The sequence below is a fragment of the Sarcophilus harrisii genome, chromosome 1 (assembly GCF_902635505.1).
Source record: "Sarcophilus harrisii chromosome 1, mSarHar1.11, whole genome shotgun sequence".
In the NCBI taxonomy this organism is placed as follows: domain Eukaryota; kingdom Metazoa; phylum Chordata; class Mammalia; order Dasyuromorphia; family Dasyuridae; genus Sarcophilus; species Sarcophilus harrisii.
The window spans coordinates 450,868,770-450,889,065 of record NC_045426.1 but is presented as its reverse complement, the minus strand read 5'-3'; the positions used below and the strand labels follow the sequence as shown (position 1 = coordinate 450,889,065).

General features: G+C 34.3%; 1 protein-coding gene across 1 annotated transcript in view; it reads left to right on the top strand.

Annotated features, from left to right (window-relative positions):
- Positions 1-20,296, top strand: part of SULF1 (sulfatase 1) — a 196,098-nt gene that overhangs the window by 474 nt on the left and 175,328 nt on the right. The gene's annotated exons all lie outside the window — the stretch shown is intronic.

Sequence of the window (20,296 nt, the reverse complement as noted above, 5' to 3'; positions counted from 1 at the left end):
GGCTGTCTTTAGAGCGCTAACACTCTTAATGCCATGCTTCGGAAGGTGTAGGATGGAAAATGTGTTTTGGAGCAGTGCTTTAACTACCCAGCGTTCCCTTTAGAGGACCCCAATGGGGCTAACCACTGCCGAGAAACGCGTAGGGATGGCCAACCGAACGTTTGTCCTCTCTTTGCAGCAGATCACTTTTAAAGTTGTACTTGCAACACTGTGTATGAAGATTCTAGTAACACTCCACCACAGAACTCCTGGCAGGGATGGAGATGCTTTCTGGGCTGATTTATGCAGTGGGGATTCTGTCTGACTCATCACGGAACAAACCATAATGTTTTTAAAGTAATTTGGAGGTGACTGTAAAGTGTGAGGACTCCTTTTGAGAGAGCGCGGGCTGGGCTTCAGACTGACTGGGGGGTAGATAGACTGGCATAAAAACTACATTTTTAGAATTCAAAGAGAACCGGGAAAGGAGGAAGTAGCAAAATACGATTGAACCGAGCCCTCCCTCGCAGCTGCAGAGGAGCAGATGGATGTAATTCATTTGCAGATCTGTTTGTGAAAGTTTTACAAGTCATTGAAAACTAAAGTAGCATCACTGTAATGGGTCATTAAAGTCGCTACATTTATTGGTTTTAAACGGGCTATCTGAAGTGTTAATTAAATGGAAATAGATTTTCCAGCTTTGATTCTAAAGGGAAGAGTCTTAATTATCATTTTCCCATTGCTGATACCTGGTCAACCAGTGCTGTTGTCTTCATTTATACTGCCCAGAATAAATAAATAAATATATATGGAATTGAATAAATGCAAAACCTCACAAATTTAGTATTTTCTATATTTTGTAATATGGTTTCCTCAAAAAGTTGCTTTCTTTAAACAGGTGCTGAGAATTTTTTTTAATTCAAATAACTTAAAAGAATGTGAATTCTCAATTTGCTTTTACAACTCTTTAATTGCTTTCCAAACATACATTAATTCTCATTTATACCTGTGGTGTTCATGAATTATTGGTCTGACTGTACTCTCTTATACTTGCAAGAGAAACCTAACACTGAATTCACCCCCTTGCAGGTGAGAGATTCTATAAATAATACTGTATATAATCCCATTCTGAAATGAGAGCTGTTTAGTAAGTTGAATAACAGGATTCATAGCTGGTGCTTTGGGATTTTGGCATTATACTTTATAAAGGTATCTATTTCAAGATCCATCTCTATTTTGGCTCTTGGACTTTTCTTTAAAAAAAAAAATTAAAAGTCGAAGAAAGTAATGTGGTGCTTGACTGACTTTTTAGAGAACTCAGCTATTCTCTAATCTTCTTTGATAAGAAAATATTCTTATAAATGTTCATGTAGTTATTCCTAATAGAATATTAGACAGAGCCTAATAATATTACATAACCAAAATGAGTCTAAAGTTCATAAGCTGAACTCTTTTGGAATTCTAGTTATTTCATTTTGGCTTTATCCTGGAGCCAGAGCTTAAAAAATTTTCAAAAAAAAATACAGATTCTCTCTTTAACTTTTTAAAATATGAGTTCTTTAGTACTGAACAGGGATTATGATTGTTATTACTATTATTATGAACATGGCATTATTTTAGAGTAGCAGTAATATGGAGGGGAGGAGGGGAGGAGTGAAATTCCTTAAGGCCATTCAGTTCTTCCTTGTAGATAATGTCTGATCACATTCAAATCTTGATAAGGTGCAGTCAAAGGAATTTGAGCTGAAAAGTATACAGAGCAAAAGGCCTTGTGCTTAATAGAAAAGCGCTTTTTCAAAGGCACTTTGTGACATTGGAAGACTAAAATGATGATAATAGGCTTAAGAAAGGGAGAGGAAATGTTGAGACATTAATTCACACCTTGAAAAGGCAAGCTGTTATCAGTTTGTTTGGTTTGTTTGTTTTTTTTTTTTTTTTTCCCATGGGATGGCCTTATCTAAACTAATTGGAAACGATTGACTCTTCAATGTAAAAAGGGGACCAGTTTCAAAGATATTGCCCATAGGGTAATCCAGCTTCTGGTCAAAGTATAAATCTACTCCTCCAGATGGTAAACATTCAGAGACATATTTATGGTGACTTCCACATACCTCAATTTGACATTTAGTTTCTTCCTGACAGCACTTGTGCTGACAACACATACGAAGTTCCCATCAGTATCTTAACAGCTGTAAAAGTGTTCATGCTAACAAGATGTCCCTTTTAGCCAAGGTAACAATTATTTGATGGGAAAATATCTGGGTCCATACTATTGATCTGGGATCAAGGTGAAATATTCTGGAGGTAGAAATAACAATAACTAATTTGAAGAGGCAGAGGGAAGCACTTTAATATACAGTATCTTGTGAGCTTCACAGAACCCTGTGAGGAAAATTATTAGAGGAATTCTTCTTTTGCAAATGAGGAAACTGAGGTTTGGAGATATTAAGTGACTTCCCTATGGTCACATATCTAGTGTCAGAGATGAAATTTGAATCTAGGTAGTTCTGAATCCCATAGAATCCACTAAAGTTTGCTGCCTGTTCAGCAATTTAAAAACCTAATGAAAGCTTTCCAAAAGTTATAATGCACTCAAATTGTGTTTGAACAGTATAGTAAAACATTCTAGACTAGCTCTAAAATATTGATTATCTGTTGTGATGTTCATCATGACTTTTGTAGAGGGACCATTCATGAGAAAAGCTAGAAGGTTTTTCCCCCGGTTACCTCTGGAGAGACATGCAACTTTGGAATGTATTTGCTCATGACCACTTTCAGTAAAATAGTATAAAAATATCATACAAATTTTTCAAATGCAAGAAACAAGAGATTGATTTGATTAGGGATTGAAGAGAAGGCACAGTTCCTTATTTGATTATGTGTCAGTTTGTGGCTTGACAGGGGATTAGTCCTTTTACAATTTGATATTGGAGGTAGGAAAGTTATTTTATTTTATTTTCATAAGGAAACTACAATTTATTTATGAGAAGTATTGGAATCATATAAACTAGTCTTTTTAAAAGCACATTTAATAAACAAGTGTCCAAAAAAGTTAGCAAAAGACTAAAACTTTAGTGAAATGAACTAGTAGTCTGGGTAGGTGGACTAATCTGGAAAGTTTTGGGGAAATTTAATTATTTTATTAACAAGGTCAATAGATTATTAAAAAGAATGATCATTTGGCTATCACTTTTAGACCAAAGACTTTATCAAGGATTTCTTGGGACTTTTGAGGGGAGGCAATGTAAAAACCAAAGAGGGCAGTCCCCTTTGATAAGCCACAGTTCTGTGGCTCTTGTCCGTTCTTCTCCAGCTCAGGTTACTTGTAGAAGTTTGTCTTCTTTTTTGCGCATCTTGTCACCATTTTGAATCCAAGTTTTAGGTTGAGTAGAGTCAAATCTTAAGAGATTCTCAGGAAAGGGCCTTTGTCTAGGTGAAGAAATCTCACCATATAGGAGAGAGCTATTTCCAGATTTTGTTTCTCCCTCTTTTCTCCAGAATGCATCATCATAACTGAGACATTTTAAAAGGTTTGAGGCTTCAAGAGACATAGTATAAGGAGGATTTAATCTCCTTGTTTAATAACCCAGACAAATTAGTAGCAAAAGGAAGTCCATTTGTCTCTCTTAGACCAAAGACAAGAAAGTTATTTTAATAATCCATAATGTAAAATTTCTGTTCCTAATATCTATGTTGTTGACTTTACTCAAAGGAAGTTCCATTGAAGAATTTTCATGATTCTTACATGAATTTACCTATTCAGGAATGAGACAAATTATTATAGTCTTCAGGTACAGTTAGTAGGAGCATTTACTAGTCTTGATATGGAATGAATTCTATGTCCATATGCTAAAATGAATTCACTTTTAAAGACATTAATTAGAGAAAAGATGTCTTCAAAACAAAGTATATAGGAATGTATTCCTATTGGGTGTTAGAATCAATTATTTAGATTTAGAAAGGATCTCAGAGGTCATCCAGTCTCACACCCTCAATTTATAGACTTGAAAAACTGAAGGGAAGAGAAATTGTGTGACTAGACAAGTATGATCATTTCTAAGGAGGTATTTTGGAGGAAAAATTCTGTTTATGTTATAATTAGAAGATTATCAGACAAATCTCCATTATTTATGGCAAATTATCTTCTTTATTACTTCCCATATCCCAGCAGTTAAGCCTGTTGACCCTTTCTTTTCAGTCTTTCTCTTTTATCTATTCCTTTTTTCCCCTATTACCACCCTTTCCCCTCCCTTCTAGATTGAGTCTTCATCCTTAAATTCATAGATCTTGATAGCCTACTAAGTCTCTCAACCTTCACTTTTTTCCTTTCAAAGAATTCTTTTAAAAGATACCAAAATGAACTTTTAAAAAATTCCATTTTTATCATGTAATTCCTTTGCTCAGAAACTCTCAGTGGTTCTCTATTATCTATAAAGTAAGGTCCAAACCTCTTAGCCTGACCCTCCAGACCTTCCATAATCTAGCAACACATCTCTCCTTTGAAACCCTATCTCTAACTCAGGAGTCCTTTGCTCCAGTGAGACTAGTTTACTCAATGCCCTGCCTCCAAGAGTGTTATTGATGCAGTCCCCTCCCCCACATTGCCTCTGTGTCTGCTCTTTCCTTTTTCTCTTCTTTTGTAAACACTAACACCTAGGTCCAATCTCACTTTCACCATGAAACCTTCCCTAACTTTTCTGTGCCCTCAGTTGTGCTCTGATCTCTTAGCATTTACCATCTGCACATAGGCATAAGCTTCTCTCCTCATTTGCTTTGTGTATATGTGTGTGTGTGTGTAGGACTCTTTTGTCCCTTCACTAGATTATAAACTCCTTGAAGACAGACATCAGTCTAGCATAATCCTATACTTATATAAAGTACTTACTAACCACTTGTTGAGTGAGTTATTCCATTTAAGAACTTCCCTTCTTCAATTACCTAAAATAGGGCTATTTCACTTGAGCTTATTATCATCTCTAACCCTGGATAAGAATGGGGGTGGGGGGGAGAGAAGACAAAACTCATCCATTTTACTATTTTGACATCTTTGGTAATAGGTTTATTGAAAAGAATTTTAAATTATTACCTAAAATGAGGTTTGGGGATGCTCTCTTTAAAACTCATCTATCCTTGTCATCCCCTCTTCCCACAGACAATTAGAAATGACATGCCCCTCTCCCCTCAGGAGTCAGATTTCAAAGCATCTGCAGCCATTGTAAAACACCAAAATGAACGAAAGCATTAACCCAATTAATATCAATCATAGATTCCATCATTTCTGTGCACCTTTCATTCCTCTTTTTCCCAACCTGCCTCAGCCTCTAAAAAAGTCAACTTATTTTAGCATTTGGGGATTTGGGGCAACTGAGTTAATGGACTAATAGATAGTATGGTGACAGTTGAATAAACTTCACTGAGAGAAAAAAAGTGCCCTACCCTGCACCAAAGGTTAATGGAGAGCAGGAGCTCAGCTCCAGTGCTGGGATGAAACAAAGGATCAGATCAGTGGACTCTCAGTGGGAGATTTTATTCACAGGAGTGTCATGTGGCCCTCTTCCTTCCTCTCCTGAACATTTTTTAAACAGAAATAATAACTTTGGAAAACATTGTGAAGAGTCAGGTCAAGTTTCCAGAAGTAATTGATAAGACTAGAAACCATTAAGACAAAATAAGGAGCGCAAATTATTTGATCATTCTTCCCATTCAAACTATATGTGATAAAAAGTAGTGTGTTTTTAAATTTTTAATCAGCTTGAACTCTTGCCTAGTCTCTATCGTTGTATCTACCTTCAAACATCTAATCTTTACTCTGTGACAAAAAATTCTCAGTACAACTAAGTAGAAAATTGTATTTTGTTAAATCACCAAATGCTATAGAGCCAATGTCCCAAGAGTGCCCTGGTCTCCTCCATTCTTGTTCTAAAATTGTTAGTAAAGGTCAAAAAAAAAAAAAGAAGATGTAATTTAGCCTAATCCACCCCAGTCATTCTCCTACATCTATTTAGTCCAAAACCAAAAGACAGGAGTTTGGTTAAATGGAACTAGTTTAAAGCTGGGGGAAAGACTATTTTGATGGAGGATTTGCCCATAGCATAGCCTCATGGTGAGACATTTATTGATATTACCTGTCCTACAGCTCTTAGGATCTCAAGATCATAGATCTAGAGCTAGAAACTTATATAGATAAAAATTTACAGATAAGGAATTATGCTTGGAATGGTTAAGTGGCTTGCCCAAAGTCACAGACGTGAAATACACACTAAGAGCTGAGAATCAAATCCAAGTTCTCTGACTACATATCCAGATCCCTTTCCATTGCTCTGTGTTTACATGCCTGTTATGAAACACAAATTTTAATTGAGTGAAAAATACCATCTTATATCATGTTTTTCATTTATTTCTAAGTGCAGAATCAATTAATAGAAAGTATTTGTGAAGTTACCAATTTAGCTCTTGCTCTGCTTCCTTTCTAGTAGTCACAGATCTTCACTTCTACTTTTCTTACCTCTCTCCTTAATCCTCCCCTATCTGCACACATACTTTTGAATTTTATTTGCTTACTATTAATTAATGATTAATCATTCAACAAGTGTTTGAAACACTTTAGAAGTGTTTGCTTTGTAAAGAACATTATGTTAGGCACAAGATAAGACAGAAAGTTTAGATAAAACTTGTTCCTGACTCTTGTGGAATTTACAGTTTGATTGGGAGAAAATAGTAAATTCACAAACTATTATGTTACAAAATAATATAGGCGAGCAAGAAAAAAAAACATATCTTGTATGTGAGCTAGCTACACTATTTAATCAATGAGGAACTCTGAAGATGACTGGGGGGGGGGAAAAAGATGTCATTAAGGAATTGTATGACAGGAAGAGAAGATGAGGGTGATCACCTGATAAGGACCAGAGAAATAAGCAATGTCAGAAGTAAAGGAAGGCCTCCAACATGTGACAAACTTACAAGAAGAAATGGGAGTCACACAATTTGGGCAAAAATGAATGGATTATGATCTTCATTTTTGAGGGAGCTTCCACATCACAGCTGCATTTAAATAAGTAAGTAGGTGGTTCAGTGATGTGAATGCTAAGCCTAGACTCAGGAAAACTTGAGTTTAAGTTAGGTATGAGAAGTCACTAATCTTTATTTACCTTAGTTTACTGAAGAAAAAATAGCAAACCACTCTAGTATCTTTGCCAAGAAAACTCCATGGATAATATTGTATTGGAGCGCTATGGACCATGGGGTATTGAAGAATTAAATATAAGTAAACAATAATAACAACATGAGAAAGTTATAGACAATGCTATGTTGGAAGGGGAAGGGGAAGATGGGGAAGATCATTAGATATTAGGGGATCAAGGACTCAGAGCCAGTGATGTTAAAGTAGGGCTTTAAAATGATATGTAGAATATCGACAGGTTAAGGAGAGATGGAAACACTCTATGCTTTTAGAATGAGCAAAGGCATGGAGGTGAACAATATTGAGAGTGTTGGAGAGAAACTGACTAGTCTGCTTTGAATGAAGGAAAAATTATGTTAAGGGGACTAGTATGATATAAGGTTGAAAAGGTTCAAAATGGTTGTCATGAAACTTTTGATGGAAAGACAAAATATAATCAATCAGTAAATAATAAGTGATTTGTAATCAATAAGCATGAGAGGAACATGGCATAGAAGAAATATAGCTGGCCTTAGAGTCAGACTTGGGTTCAAGTGCCTACTCTGAAACCTACTGGCTCAGCACCCTAGACAGCTCTGTAGGTCTGTAAGTTGCAAAATGAATTCAGTTCTACATTGTCAGAGAATTTCTCTGTACTCATTTTTTAATACTCTATTCTCTATACTCATAGCCCACATCTCCTTATTCTCAAAACTGAAACAAAAACAAAACTTCTAAGCACAGGTATATCCCAACCTAAAGTTAATTAGCTACAGAGAAGGGGGAAAAAAAGACATTCAGCAAAACACTAAGGCATTTTACTGGAAGTAATGGTATAAATGGACAATTAGAAGTTAAATTTAGATCTTGAAGTAATCTTAAGGTTCATCTCATTTTATAGACGAGGAACCTGTGTTCCAAAGAAGTGAAGTGATTGAAGTGAAGTGCCTTGCCCAAAGTCATGTAAGTTCTAAATGGAATAGGCAAGTTTCAAACTCAGATACTAAACTGAATGTTATTTCCACAGTGTCACACTGACTGAGATATTGTAGCAGGATTTTATGACTTTAATTTAGAGTTTGACTGGGGAAACCTAAAACTAGGTGTAATTCTCTAGGTGTATATATTGCTTTCATATAAATGTAAATAGCATTAGTTAGGACTTCCTGTCATATGATCTTGAGTAGTTATGTTTTAGCCTCTTGTCACTATCATGAATTGTGACCCTGGCCTACATTATTCAAGTCTGTAATTTTTTTTCTTGTGTAATATGGAGTTTAGACTACTTTCTCTTTCCATGTCATAAAATATAATGCCAGTGATGATTAAAATGTGATTTGAGCTCCTAAAGTAATACTGCAACTTGTCTCTTTCAAGAGTTACCAAAACATTCCTATATGCTTCCAGTAGAACATAAGCAAGGACTGTTGTTAATTATCTGAAGCACCTAGGTTAACACAGGGCAGTATGCATGTAAATAAATAAATTTAATTATTTAAAAAATATATAATTTCATTTCTTAATAAGAAAGCAATAGGAAAATATTCCTGTTAACTACCCAATAGTTAATCTTTCAGGGTTTTTTTCACTGTACAATTTCAGTCTTTTATTCTACCAAACTATAAAATTAAAATTCATCAGCTTCGGTATGTCACCACTTGAATAGAGGCCAAATTTGTGATTTCTGCTATAGCTCATGGGTCATATCTGCTATACTTTCAAATAAGGTTGAAAGGATGCTGTGGGATAATAGTTATAATAGAGCTCTAGCAAGTATGAATTAATTACATAGAAAATTTTGATTGATCATTTGATTTAGTATCATGCACCTATTTTAATATTGTCAGATTTTTAAAAATTATCTTCAATTTTATTTCATTACTAAGGCTAAACTGTCCAAAGCACTGTTCTGTAATATATCCTGTTAATAGAACCAATGTCTATTTAAAATTCCTCCTTCACCTGCCAATAATCAATCTTCTTTGAAACAGAAGGTCATATTAAACCACTATGTATCATGCTTCATCATGAAGCTCTCAAAACCTGAAAACTTAACTTTCAGTTATGAGAGGTATCTCCAAAGGAGAGAGGACCCAGATTCCCTATTTCTATCTTCTCTAAAGCTTACTTCAAGAAAGAGAAAGGAAGATAGTCTGGTCCATTCTATAAGTAACAGATTAATAGAGTTCTATAATGGATATACAGTATAGATAAATAGAATCCCCATAAAAAATGTTTCTTTTAAGTCATAGCCATCTTTTTTCTCATTTGTTATAGATTTTCTTAGATCTTCTTGGTCTCATCTAAGTAGGTTTTTATCCCATTTTAAGGAGCTGTTTAAATATTCTAATATCACCAAGAAATAAAATTTTAGAATTAGACAATTAAATTAATGTAATCTAATAAGCATTAATTTAGTATCTATTACATGATTCTGAGAATACAACAACAAAATGAAAAATAGGACCTACCTTCAAGGACCTAGCAATCAACTGGAAAAATATAATGTAAATAGTTGTATTATCTGTGAAAATGAGAAGAGATAGAAGAAAATACTAATACCTAAGGGAATAATGACTTAGTGTTGAATGCATTTAGGCATTCTAAGTGTTTCAAGTGATAGGGGAAAGTTTCTGAGGGAACATTGGGATCAGTCTGTAAAAAGCATGACTTGGTAGATCAAATATCAAATCATAAAAACAATGCGTTTAGCCCAAATGTTGAATGAGTGACTGAATGAATGAATAAAAAAAAACATTTTTTAAGTCCTTACTATAAGTGAATGAAAGAGAAGCTGAAACCAGACCGCAAACAATTTAACTGGTTAGATAGGTGTATATATTTTATTCTAGAAATAAACAATAAACTGTGTGGTAGTTAAGATATATAGTTAATGTGGGAGTGTAAACACTGGCCTGCCTTCAAGAAAGCCAATGAAAGGAATAGACAGACAACCTTGAATCATATTCTCCATGCTAATTTAGTTTCAGTGTTTTCTCTTTTGTTCTTCTCTGCCACATAATTTTCAAATCATGTTGACTTGTGGCCCACCAATTTCCCCCCAAAGAATAAACAAGAAAAATTGTTGAATGTGATTTATATTTTTCAAAGGCAATTTTTATCTACATGATCATTTCTGATGCCCACAATCATATAATGAGGCAATTGGAATGGACAGCTTTTAGTAGTGCATGGACTCTAGGTAAGCCATGAACATTGACCAGATATTTTATTTAAAAAAAAAAAAAAGAACGAAAAAAATGTGGCTTAGAAAATGCTCCAATTTTTGAAAAAAATATTCCACTTAATTTACAAAATACCTTCAATTGAGATTATTTTAGAGGTGAAACTTCCTATGAGGAATTAATAAATAGAAAATGTATGAAAATAAGTCAAGAGGGGACAAGTTTGGAAGCTTGTGAATATTTCTAGAGAAACTGAGATTTATTTCAAAATTTAAATGAAGCCTTTGGTTCTTTATCCATCTGGATTTTTTTAAAAGCATTTCCCCTAATTCCTATCTAAGGATTTTTAGTCTATATTCTATTTCCTCTGCAATGTAGTCAAGCATTAATGTTGATTGGGTGTAAACCATTTTTCATTTGGAATCCAATAGATTGAGATTGAGTCTGCATTTCCTGAGATAAGTGTTTTATGTTAAAGCAAAGAACCAATAAGAAAATATGTCAATATCATGGCAAAGTAAGAAAAAAAGTAAGCTGAAGCTAACCCAACAATTTTCTTTCATTGCCAGGTATAAAACCAGTTCCTTTTATCTAGTGCCTATGAAGTTCAACAATCTTATCTCACTATAAACTTGAATGTATAGTTGGCACATACTGCTTCTTCTTCTGAGAGTCTAAATTCAGATTTCTCAGGATTCTGCCCACCAGTGATTTAATCTCTTGATCCTGTCTCAATGGTACAAGAGCCTTCTTGGAGTTGAGAAGTATGATTCCCCTAAAGGAAGGTAGAAGGGGATAGAAATTGGAGGGGAAAAACAATGGAATGGTAGAATGGTTATACCCAATTTCTCAAATTCATTACTAAACTGAATTATAAGAAAATTTGTCATCACATCCTGAATGAAAGGAAATATTATAAAGGAAAGCAGACTTTTATTTCATGATATCCTTTTGCTTCAGTCATTAGCCTTTATGTTCCAACAATATGTGTTTTTTTGTAAATGCATATCTATTTAGTCTGGTCAAACAGTTTTGCACTCTGTTGGAGAGTTATAATTTACACATAGAAAGCATTTAATAAATGTGTATTCTATTTTAATTAATTAATATATCAGAGGTAGTTACCAACAGCTACAAAGAGAACTACATGATGTCTCAACTAAAATATAGATTCTTGACATGAAGAATCATTCCTAATATTTTTACTAATCCTGATATTTCTAATGTGTTTAGTTGTTGGCTCTGTTTAATAAAATAAAACACATTGTCTTGTAAGTAAAATGCAAGCTTCTTGAGAGCAAGGACTATTTTTCTTTCGACTTTATATCAGCAGTTCCTAATACGGTACAGAGTTGGTATTTCATAAATATTTCTTTTGATAGCTGAATATCTAGTACTGTCATTACCAGGAAGAAGCTTTCTGAATGTCTTATTTATAGCACATTCATGCATTCCTATGTATATACATACACACACACTCAAAAAAAATAATCTATCTATCTATATGTATATCAGGATAGAGATATCCTTCCTGAAAAAAAAAAAGAAATAAAAACATTACTGTATCTTAGATGATGCTAGATAGACATCCCCTTTTATGGTAACATTTACTTTAAAACATATATTCACACATACATGCATATATGTATATACATAAATACATATAACATTGTGTACGTGTGTGTATTTATGTATGTGTGTGTGTGAGTGTATTCAGTCCAACATCTGTTTTTCTTTTTCTCATAGCATTCTTGGAGAGATAGGCTTAATTTTTTTTCCTGATTATAAGTTCTTGCCTTTCCCTGTGAGCATTTATGCTGATATTAAAAATTGTCTTGTTGGTTGTTGTATATGTGATATTGTTAATGGTTTCCACTCAACTGCTTTATATAAATTTAGGTCTTTTGAATGCAGCATTGCAAAGAAAAACTGGTTTTACTACAAAAACAGTTTTCCAGGGCTTGAAAATTTAAGTCTATCTGGAAACCATCCAGGGCTGGACTGAGAAGAATGTTCTAGTATAGACCTTTCCTGGATCTGGGCTCACATTCCTAGGCTGGGTCAAAACTTGACTGGCCCTGGGGGTAGGAATGACAAAGGGCTGGACCAGCAGTTCTCTGTCTCACTAAATTTGGTTCCATATTAATGTACTATACACAGCTAAAAAGCTTCCTCTCTTCTCTTCTCCCTCCCCCAAAACATCTTGAGGGGCCATAAAAAACACCAGGAAGACCAGATAGTCTTATTTCTAGACAGCCTTAAATTCGTATGTATGTGTGTGTGTGTCCATGCGTGCATGTGTGTGTGTGTGTGTGTGTGTGTGTGTGTGTGTATTATGATAAAGAGGAGCTGTATTTTGTAGTCTTTTGTCTAAATGAATTACTTGACAGTTTTCTCCCTGATCATTCTAATAAAGTTTTCTCACTGACTATTCTAACATTTTCTTTCACCACCACTACTTTCTATTCAAAAAGTAGGGTGAAGAAAGAATGAGAATTAGACCGATGAAGGTACTGTTGCTCTCAGATACCAGATATTCTCTGAATTGATTTAAAGTGATTGGCTCCTCCCCATAGAATCAAGTATACGTGATGAACATTAAATCCAACTTGGGAAAAGAAGCAATGCAGTCACCATATACAACATTTTTTCTGCTCTTAAATTCCACATCATTGGCTCCTTTACTCAAGAGCAATAAGCCAAAAAATCAACCCTACTCAGTTTACCCAAACTTACTATGATCGTCAGTAAAAGTATTTGTTTTTAGTTAACTAGTATCAATTGAGAGCCTACTGTCTTTGCCCTTGAGGAAGTTTCACTTGGTTTTACTGGATATTTAAATTTATAAACCATCCTCAACATAGATTCAGAGAGGTATATAAAACTCTGCAGATATAAAATAAATACATTAATTAAATCTTATAAATATACGATCTTGGAAGTAACTTCCTTATTTGCTTTAGGTAATGTACACTGTCTAGATAAGGGGAAAACACAGATTTTATTGTTTACCATCTTTGTGTCATCACTAAAGGAAGAAAGTGACTGGTAAATTAAAGAGAAAAAATAAAGGCTGACAAGATTTATTACAGACAATGAAATGAGTCCATCTTCTGAACTCCATTCCTACATATCCAAATTCCTGCTTTATATCTCCACCTGGATGATTCATAGACATCTCATATTCAACATGTCTAAAACAGAACTTATTACCCTTCCCACTTACCCCACCTCTACTCCTAAATTTCCTAGAGAATATAACCATTTTTCCAGTCACCTAGCTTCACATTCCAACCCCTTACTCTAACCCCATAGTCAATCATTTGTCAGGCCTTGTCAATTCTACTTTTAGGGGGTTATTTATGTTCAATCTCAAAATTAATCAAGAGCAGCAACCTGACATATAATACTAGTCATACCTGTTCAACCTCAACTGCAGTTTTCATCGTGGACTTGACTTATGAAACTCTAACTTGGAAAATTTAGGGAAGTTCTCAGATTCCCAAATTCAGCAATTCAGTCTATTTCTTAAGACTGCAATGGGACCTTGAAAGACGTCAGTGTAATGTAAATCTTCCTATCTCTTGATACTATTATTTTTTACTTTTTCAATAATGATCTGTTTTATATTAAAGTGGCTAGTCTAATGATTCAGCACAGTGCAGCACAAATAATGATAGGTAGCGTTTATATGATGCTTTGAGTTTTACAAAGGATTCTACTACATTATCTCATTGGACCCTCCCAATGAGTGAGTCACTGAAGATATGCTCATTTTATTATACCCTTTTTATGGAGGAAGAAACAGCCTTCAAAAGGCTAAGTGAATTATTTATAGTTACATAATTTAAAAACATAATTTGAATCCAAATTTCTTGACTCCAGCTACAAGACTGTATTTGGAAAAGTCATGTTTCTCAAAAATATTTTAGAATTTAAGAGCAAAAAATATATTCCAAATTAATTGTACAACAACTGCTACTATTAATTTTGTTGATGTTGAGAATAAGACTTTTGTCCTTGTATATTAACTCAATCTTTTCAAAGTTCTGTACTTTGTGTTATCATATTTTATTCTCATAATATTTTTTATCCTCCTTGGGCAATTATTGCATTTATTTTAGAAGTGAGAAGACTTTGTCTCAAAAAAGAGACTTGCCCAAAATCATATAGGCAAGGAAATAACAGAATAGGAATTGAAACCCATGTGCTTCACTTTCTATTTCAATACACTTACTTCCCAAGAAAGAAATCAGATTGCCTCCAAAAATTAAATATGTAAAAAGATAAGAACTTTTTATTTTTCATATTAGCAAAAAACCTCAATGACTCATTTTCCCCTGTTGTATAAAATACAAACATTTAAGGCCCTCCATGTCTCCATAATCTGCTTCCATTTTACCTTACTAGCCTCAATTCACTATTTTGCAAGAACTCAGCATTCAGACTAATCATTATTTCCCACACTCAATCTGACACTTTCTACCTTCATGGTTTTGGTTTTTTTGTTTGTTTGTTTTGGGGATTTTTATGAGGCAATTAGGGTCAAGGAACATATCCAGGATCACAAAGCTAGTGTTAAGTGTCTGAGGTCAAATTTGAACTCAGGTCCTTCTGATTCCAGGGCCACTACACTATCTAGTTGCCCCCCTTTATGGTTTTGCAGGGATTTTCCCCCATGCAGGAAATATACCCCTTTCCTATCTTTTTCTTGCAAAATTGCTCTCATTCTTCAAAGCTCAACTTGGATGGCATTTCCTCTTACATAAAATTTTCTCTAATTCCCATGTACTGTTAACATCTTCCTCATCTAGTTTTTTTGAAGCCTTTTTTTTCTGGATTTCTCCTTTCTCTTCAAACATCTTACTTTTTATGATATCAGTCATGTATATGTCACATTTCCCCTTCTGGACTCGATGACAGGGACTATCTTATTTGTTTAATCTGTGTTATCAATGCATAATGTGGTACTTTGTATGCAGTTGGTACTTAACAAGATTTTTATAGAATTGAATGAAATTGAGTCACTTGTAAGCAGCAGGTATTTAATAAAATTATTGTGGGGTTGAATGAAATTGTGTCACATATAAGTATATGAGGCAGAATTTGAACCCAGGTGCTCTTGACTCCAAATTCCCTGTTCTATTTATTATACCATATTGCCCCTATGTTAGTATTCCTTTACCCCCAACTCACCTCAAATTGTTGTGACAACTCCATGTTCTCTTCTAAGGTCAGTCTTCTTTAGAAAAACAAAAACTTCAAACTTCAAACCAGGAGGGCTCAAATGGGTAAGTAATTACAGGGCGTAAAGTAGATACAGAATCCAGCTTTGTCTAATTTAGGAGACCAGGCTGATGAGATCCCTTGGTGAAAATACCTCTGCCCAGCCTTCTGATCCCCTCCTATTCCCAATCCATTCTGGCATCTAGCCAGCTGAAAGTGGAAAATTACCTTTCAGCAATTGAGAAAACTTGGTGAATTAATCAGCAGCAAATCAACTCCAACAATAGATATTATTTTGACATTGTGGGAAGACACTCCTGCACTATCTTATCCTCTTGTATTCTGGCTCAAATTTTTTCCATCTTCTGCACACAATTTTCCAGAGTTGAATTTAAGCCAGTTGGAGCTCATCCAAAAACAGATTCAGATACAATAGACCAGTGAGAACTACCATCTTACTTGATTAGATGTGAAATTGCATAGCAGGATGTCACTCAAATGCCAGTCACACTGGACATCCTGGTGTCTTTTAGCTTCTCTTGACAGATGAACTGAAGAGAAGGTGATAAATCTAGTTCTTAAGGAGCTATAAAAATTGAAGCTCCTCACATGGACCCAAAATGTCAGAAAAAGTGTCAGTGATACATTTCAGGCTATTTTATTCATTTCATATGTACCTTCTAATACCTAATCTCATCATAAACTCCATAGGACTTATACATTTTTTCTTTATAATGAGATTTTGCTATATAACCAAAACAGCTAAGGTCTTTTAAGGAGGCTTTATAGATAGACATAAACAATAAATCTTAAAGGCAAGGGCCTAAATAGGTTCTCATCTATACCATACTGATGAGAATAAAATCTGTAAAGCCCTTTGTAAAATCTATACATACTACAATAAATGCTATTGTGAATATTATCATCATCACCAAATTTAAAAAATGCTAGAAGTCACCTTTCTATTCTTCATTCCTGTAACAAAAGGAAAATAGGAAATGATCAGAAATTCCCCTCTCCAACAAACTCCAGCCCTCTTTTGTCTTCTAACCTAGTAGACATTTTCATTTTATTGGTTTTTTCCTTGTTTTCCTGAGTAGTTTGATTTTTCTGGGTGGATTTTTCTTATGGGAGTTACTTGATGACATAATAAAAGAACTGTGGAGTGCTCAGATCATCTTTTCATAGAATTATAGAATCTCAGAATTGAAAAGAACATCAGAAGTCATTCATTCCAGCCCATGCACAAGTAGAAATCTCTTCTGTATTCCACCTGACAAATGATTATATAATCTCTCCCAGATTGCCAGTGATAGAATCACTTACTATGTCCCAAGTCAGCCCAAAGAAGCTCCCTTCTGGTCTTTCAGAGCATGCCAGTGAGGTGTTCTGTCATATTCAATAAATATTATTGGACAAGGACCAGACAAAACATTTATTAGTCAGATTTATAGGCTTTATAAACAATTGTTGTAACTAGAGAAACAAAGCTCTATTAAAAATGAGATATGTGCCAAATGTGGCTATAGCTTTGTTTTAGTACTTGGTTACCTAAAAATGTCAGGTGAAAAATTATCTAAAATTAGGTCACATTTTCTCATTATTTAAGAAAACATACTATCATCGAGATCTATCTTCCAATAAAAAATTTAAGTACTCTTACAGATACTAGGGTTTTCCCAAAAGAAAAGCCAATAGCAACATCTTCAGTAACTTAGCAAGTTAAATGAATATTTGTCCAATATATGTTTTAAGAAGGCCTGCTCATTTTCAGGTTTAATTAAAAATAATGATTATTGAACCATTTATCTATTTTGTGACAATTTAATCCTCACCAATGTCTCATTCTTAACTCTTCTAGGGAGTAGTCATCTTAATTATACAAATAGGAAATGCCCATTCTGCAATGTTAGCAACAATCGGTTTGATTTTTTAAAATATTATTTTTAAAACTTCTGGTAGCTCTTATACTTTTTCCCTAGTTAATTTTTTTTTAAAAGGAGATATTATGATTTCCAGAGCAATGAAAGAAATGTGCTGTGGGAAAAATATCTTTTCCATTCATACTTATAAGATTGTTTGGTCTCATTTCAACCCACTGGAAAAATGTGATGGCAAACCTGGTTGAAGTTATAAAGAAATTAGACTTAAAAGTACTATAATTCCTGATGAAAGGCAGAATTCCATTGAGAATGTGTGGATAATGTGGCAGAATAATTGCCGACTTCCTTTTTTATAAAAATAGGCAAACCTCATGACAACAAATACTGTGCAAGAGTCATCAAAAATTAGCATGAATTCCAATAAGAGCGTTTTTATGCAGTTGTTTACAACAAAATTTCCAAACCAGTATTCTTACAGCAAATGCCTTTTCTATTCCCTTACCATCTTGGAGTCATTCAGCACAATGAAAATGTCTTGCTAGATGTTGTTTGTATTCAACAAAAAAAAGATGAAAGTCAAGCTAAGAGGTAATTGGAACCTTTCATAGCTATCAGCAAATAGTAGTTGTCACTTTTTCTCATTCTCTTCTCTTCTGGAAGCAGGTCCTGATTCAAGAAAAGATGCCCATTCTGCCCTTGCTCAAATATCACAATAACATCCACTAAAAAGTTTTGCCTAAAACACATTAAAAAAAAACAACACATTTATTTAGCCCTACTCTATGATGGAGATACAAAGACCTAAAAAACATCCTTGCCCTGAAGGAGAAGACATTCCATTAGAGGAGGTATCCTATTCATATATGTAAGTTCATTTTTCATTCACATGAATTTTTACATTCATTCATTCATACATATAGTTGATATTTATGAAATGGGACTGAAATATGCAAAATTCCCCACACTTTCTCCTACTGGATTCAGTATACTACTTTCTACTTGATAATACACCACAAAAAGATTTGTTTTATCACTATACTTTATAAACTAACCATATGACTTTTATCATTGTATTTATTATAAAATTCCACTAAGATAAAATAATTTTAAATAATAATAACACACATTTATATATAAATTTAAAACTTACAAAATATTTTCATTATAACAACCCTATGAAGTAAGCAGTATAAACTTTGTCTGGGACTTAAGGGGAGGCCACATGGAAGAAATTGGCCTTGAAAGCAAAAAAAATTCTAAAAGGCAGAGATGAAGAGGGTGTTTTCCAGAGGTGAAAGATGGAAGATCAAGTTCTAGAAACAACTAGTAGTCCAGGGTAGATGAAATAGAGTATGCAAAGGGACTCAGTTTGAAAGAAAAATGGAAGAAAATTATGGCAAGCCTTACATGGCAGATTAAAATGATTTTTATCCTAAAAGCAATAGAACCATTGAAATTTTTTGAACAAAGGAGTGACACAGTCAGCCTGTGCCTTCAAAAAGAAAAAGATTTTTTTGCAATTTGTGGAGGATAGATTGAAGGAAAGTAGAGATTGGAAGTAGAAAGTATTGAAGGATTAAATTGTCACAAAATAGAAAGAATATAATGAATAATGAAATAATTAGAATATTCTAGTAAATAGGTGATAAGAGCCTGAAGTAGGCCAGTGCCTATGTGAATAGAGGCAAGGAAATGAAAGCTAGAGATGAGATTATGGGGAAGTTACTTTCTGATGCTCAGGTTTCCTTTTCTCCTAAATAAGAGGGTTACGTCTTCCAGGGCCTTTCTGGAGGAAACAGTCTAAGATTCTAATTTGACATTTTAAATCAGTAGCTTTTTTTGTACTTTTAAGGGAAAAGTTTATTTTATTGTTCTTGAATAATTGAATGAGATTGGACCATTTTTCAAATACAAATTCTCTTCTAATGTCCTTAATATCTAAAGTTCTCTTTTCAAAAAAAGTTTCAAGTTGACAGGAGCTACATACATTCATAAACATCACACAATGAGCCATATGACAATGGTGTTCAGTTCTGGTCTTTGTTATACCACAATACAAATTTATAACCAAGTCAGACCAGACATTAAAATTCAAGAGAATCAGTTCACTACAGCTTATCTTTACTGGGGTGGAGAAAAGGAGATGACAGGTGTTGATAAGGCATGGGACTTGAGACATGGAAATTCCCCTTCCAGCACTCTCCTCATTGAGGTAGCTCTAGGACAACCATTTTTCTGAGCCAAATGATTTGTCCACTATTTTATAGACACAATCATAGACTTACTGGGAAATCTGTAGCAAATTATAATCTGTTTCTCTCAGTATGTCAGGGTGTGACAAAACAGGATATAGCATCACTGCCTGGATATCAGGGTCTGTCTTTGTTGTCACCACCTAAATATTTTTTAAAAGGGAGATTTCTCTTTCAAAAACCACACCCTTAGATCCTGGCCAGAAAGATCCCTTGAGTATGTGAATGGTAGCAATCACTGTTGCCCAGATTTTGGGGCTTATGGGAAGGCTGAGTGGCAGCTGGGAATGAGGAAATAGACCCGGCAAGGAAGCAACTCCATCAAGATTCTAAGGGATCCTGAAGTTCTTACACATGTAGCCATTCCATTACTACCACTAATTCCATCCAACAAGTCAAGGAGATGGCCCTCGCTCATACCTCTTTTCAAAGACCCCCTCAGACCTGGCAATCAGTCTTTAACATGTGTTAACTCCTAATAGGATCTGCACTCCTTGTGGTCAGGAAATCTATTTTTTGGGTTTTTTGTTTGTTTGTTTTTTTGTACTCCTATTTCTTAATAAGGCCAGGTAGATGGAGCAGTACATGGAGTGCCTTACCTGTAGTCAG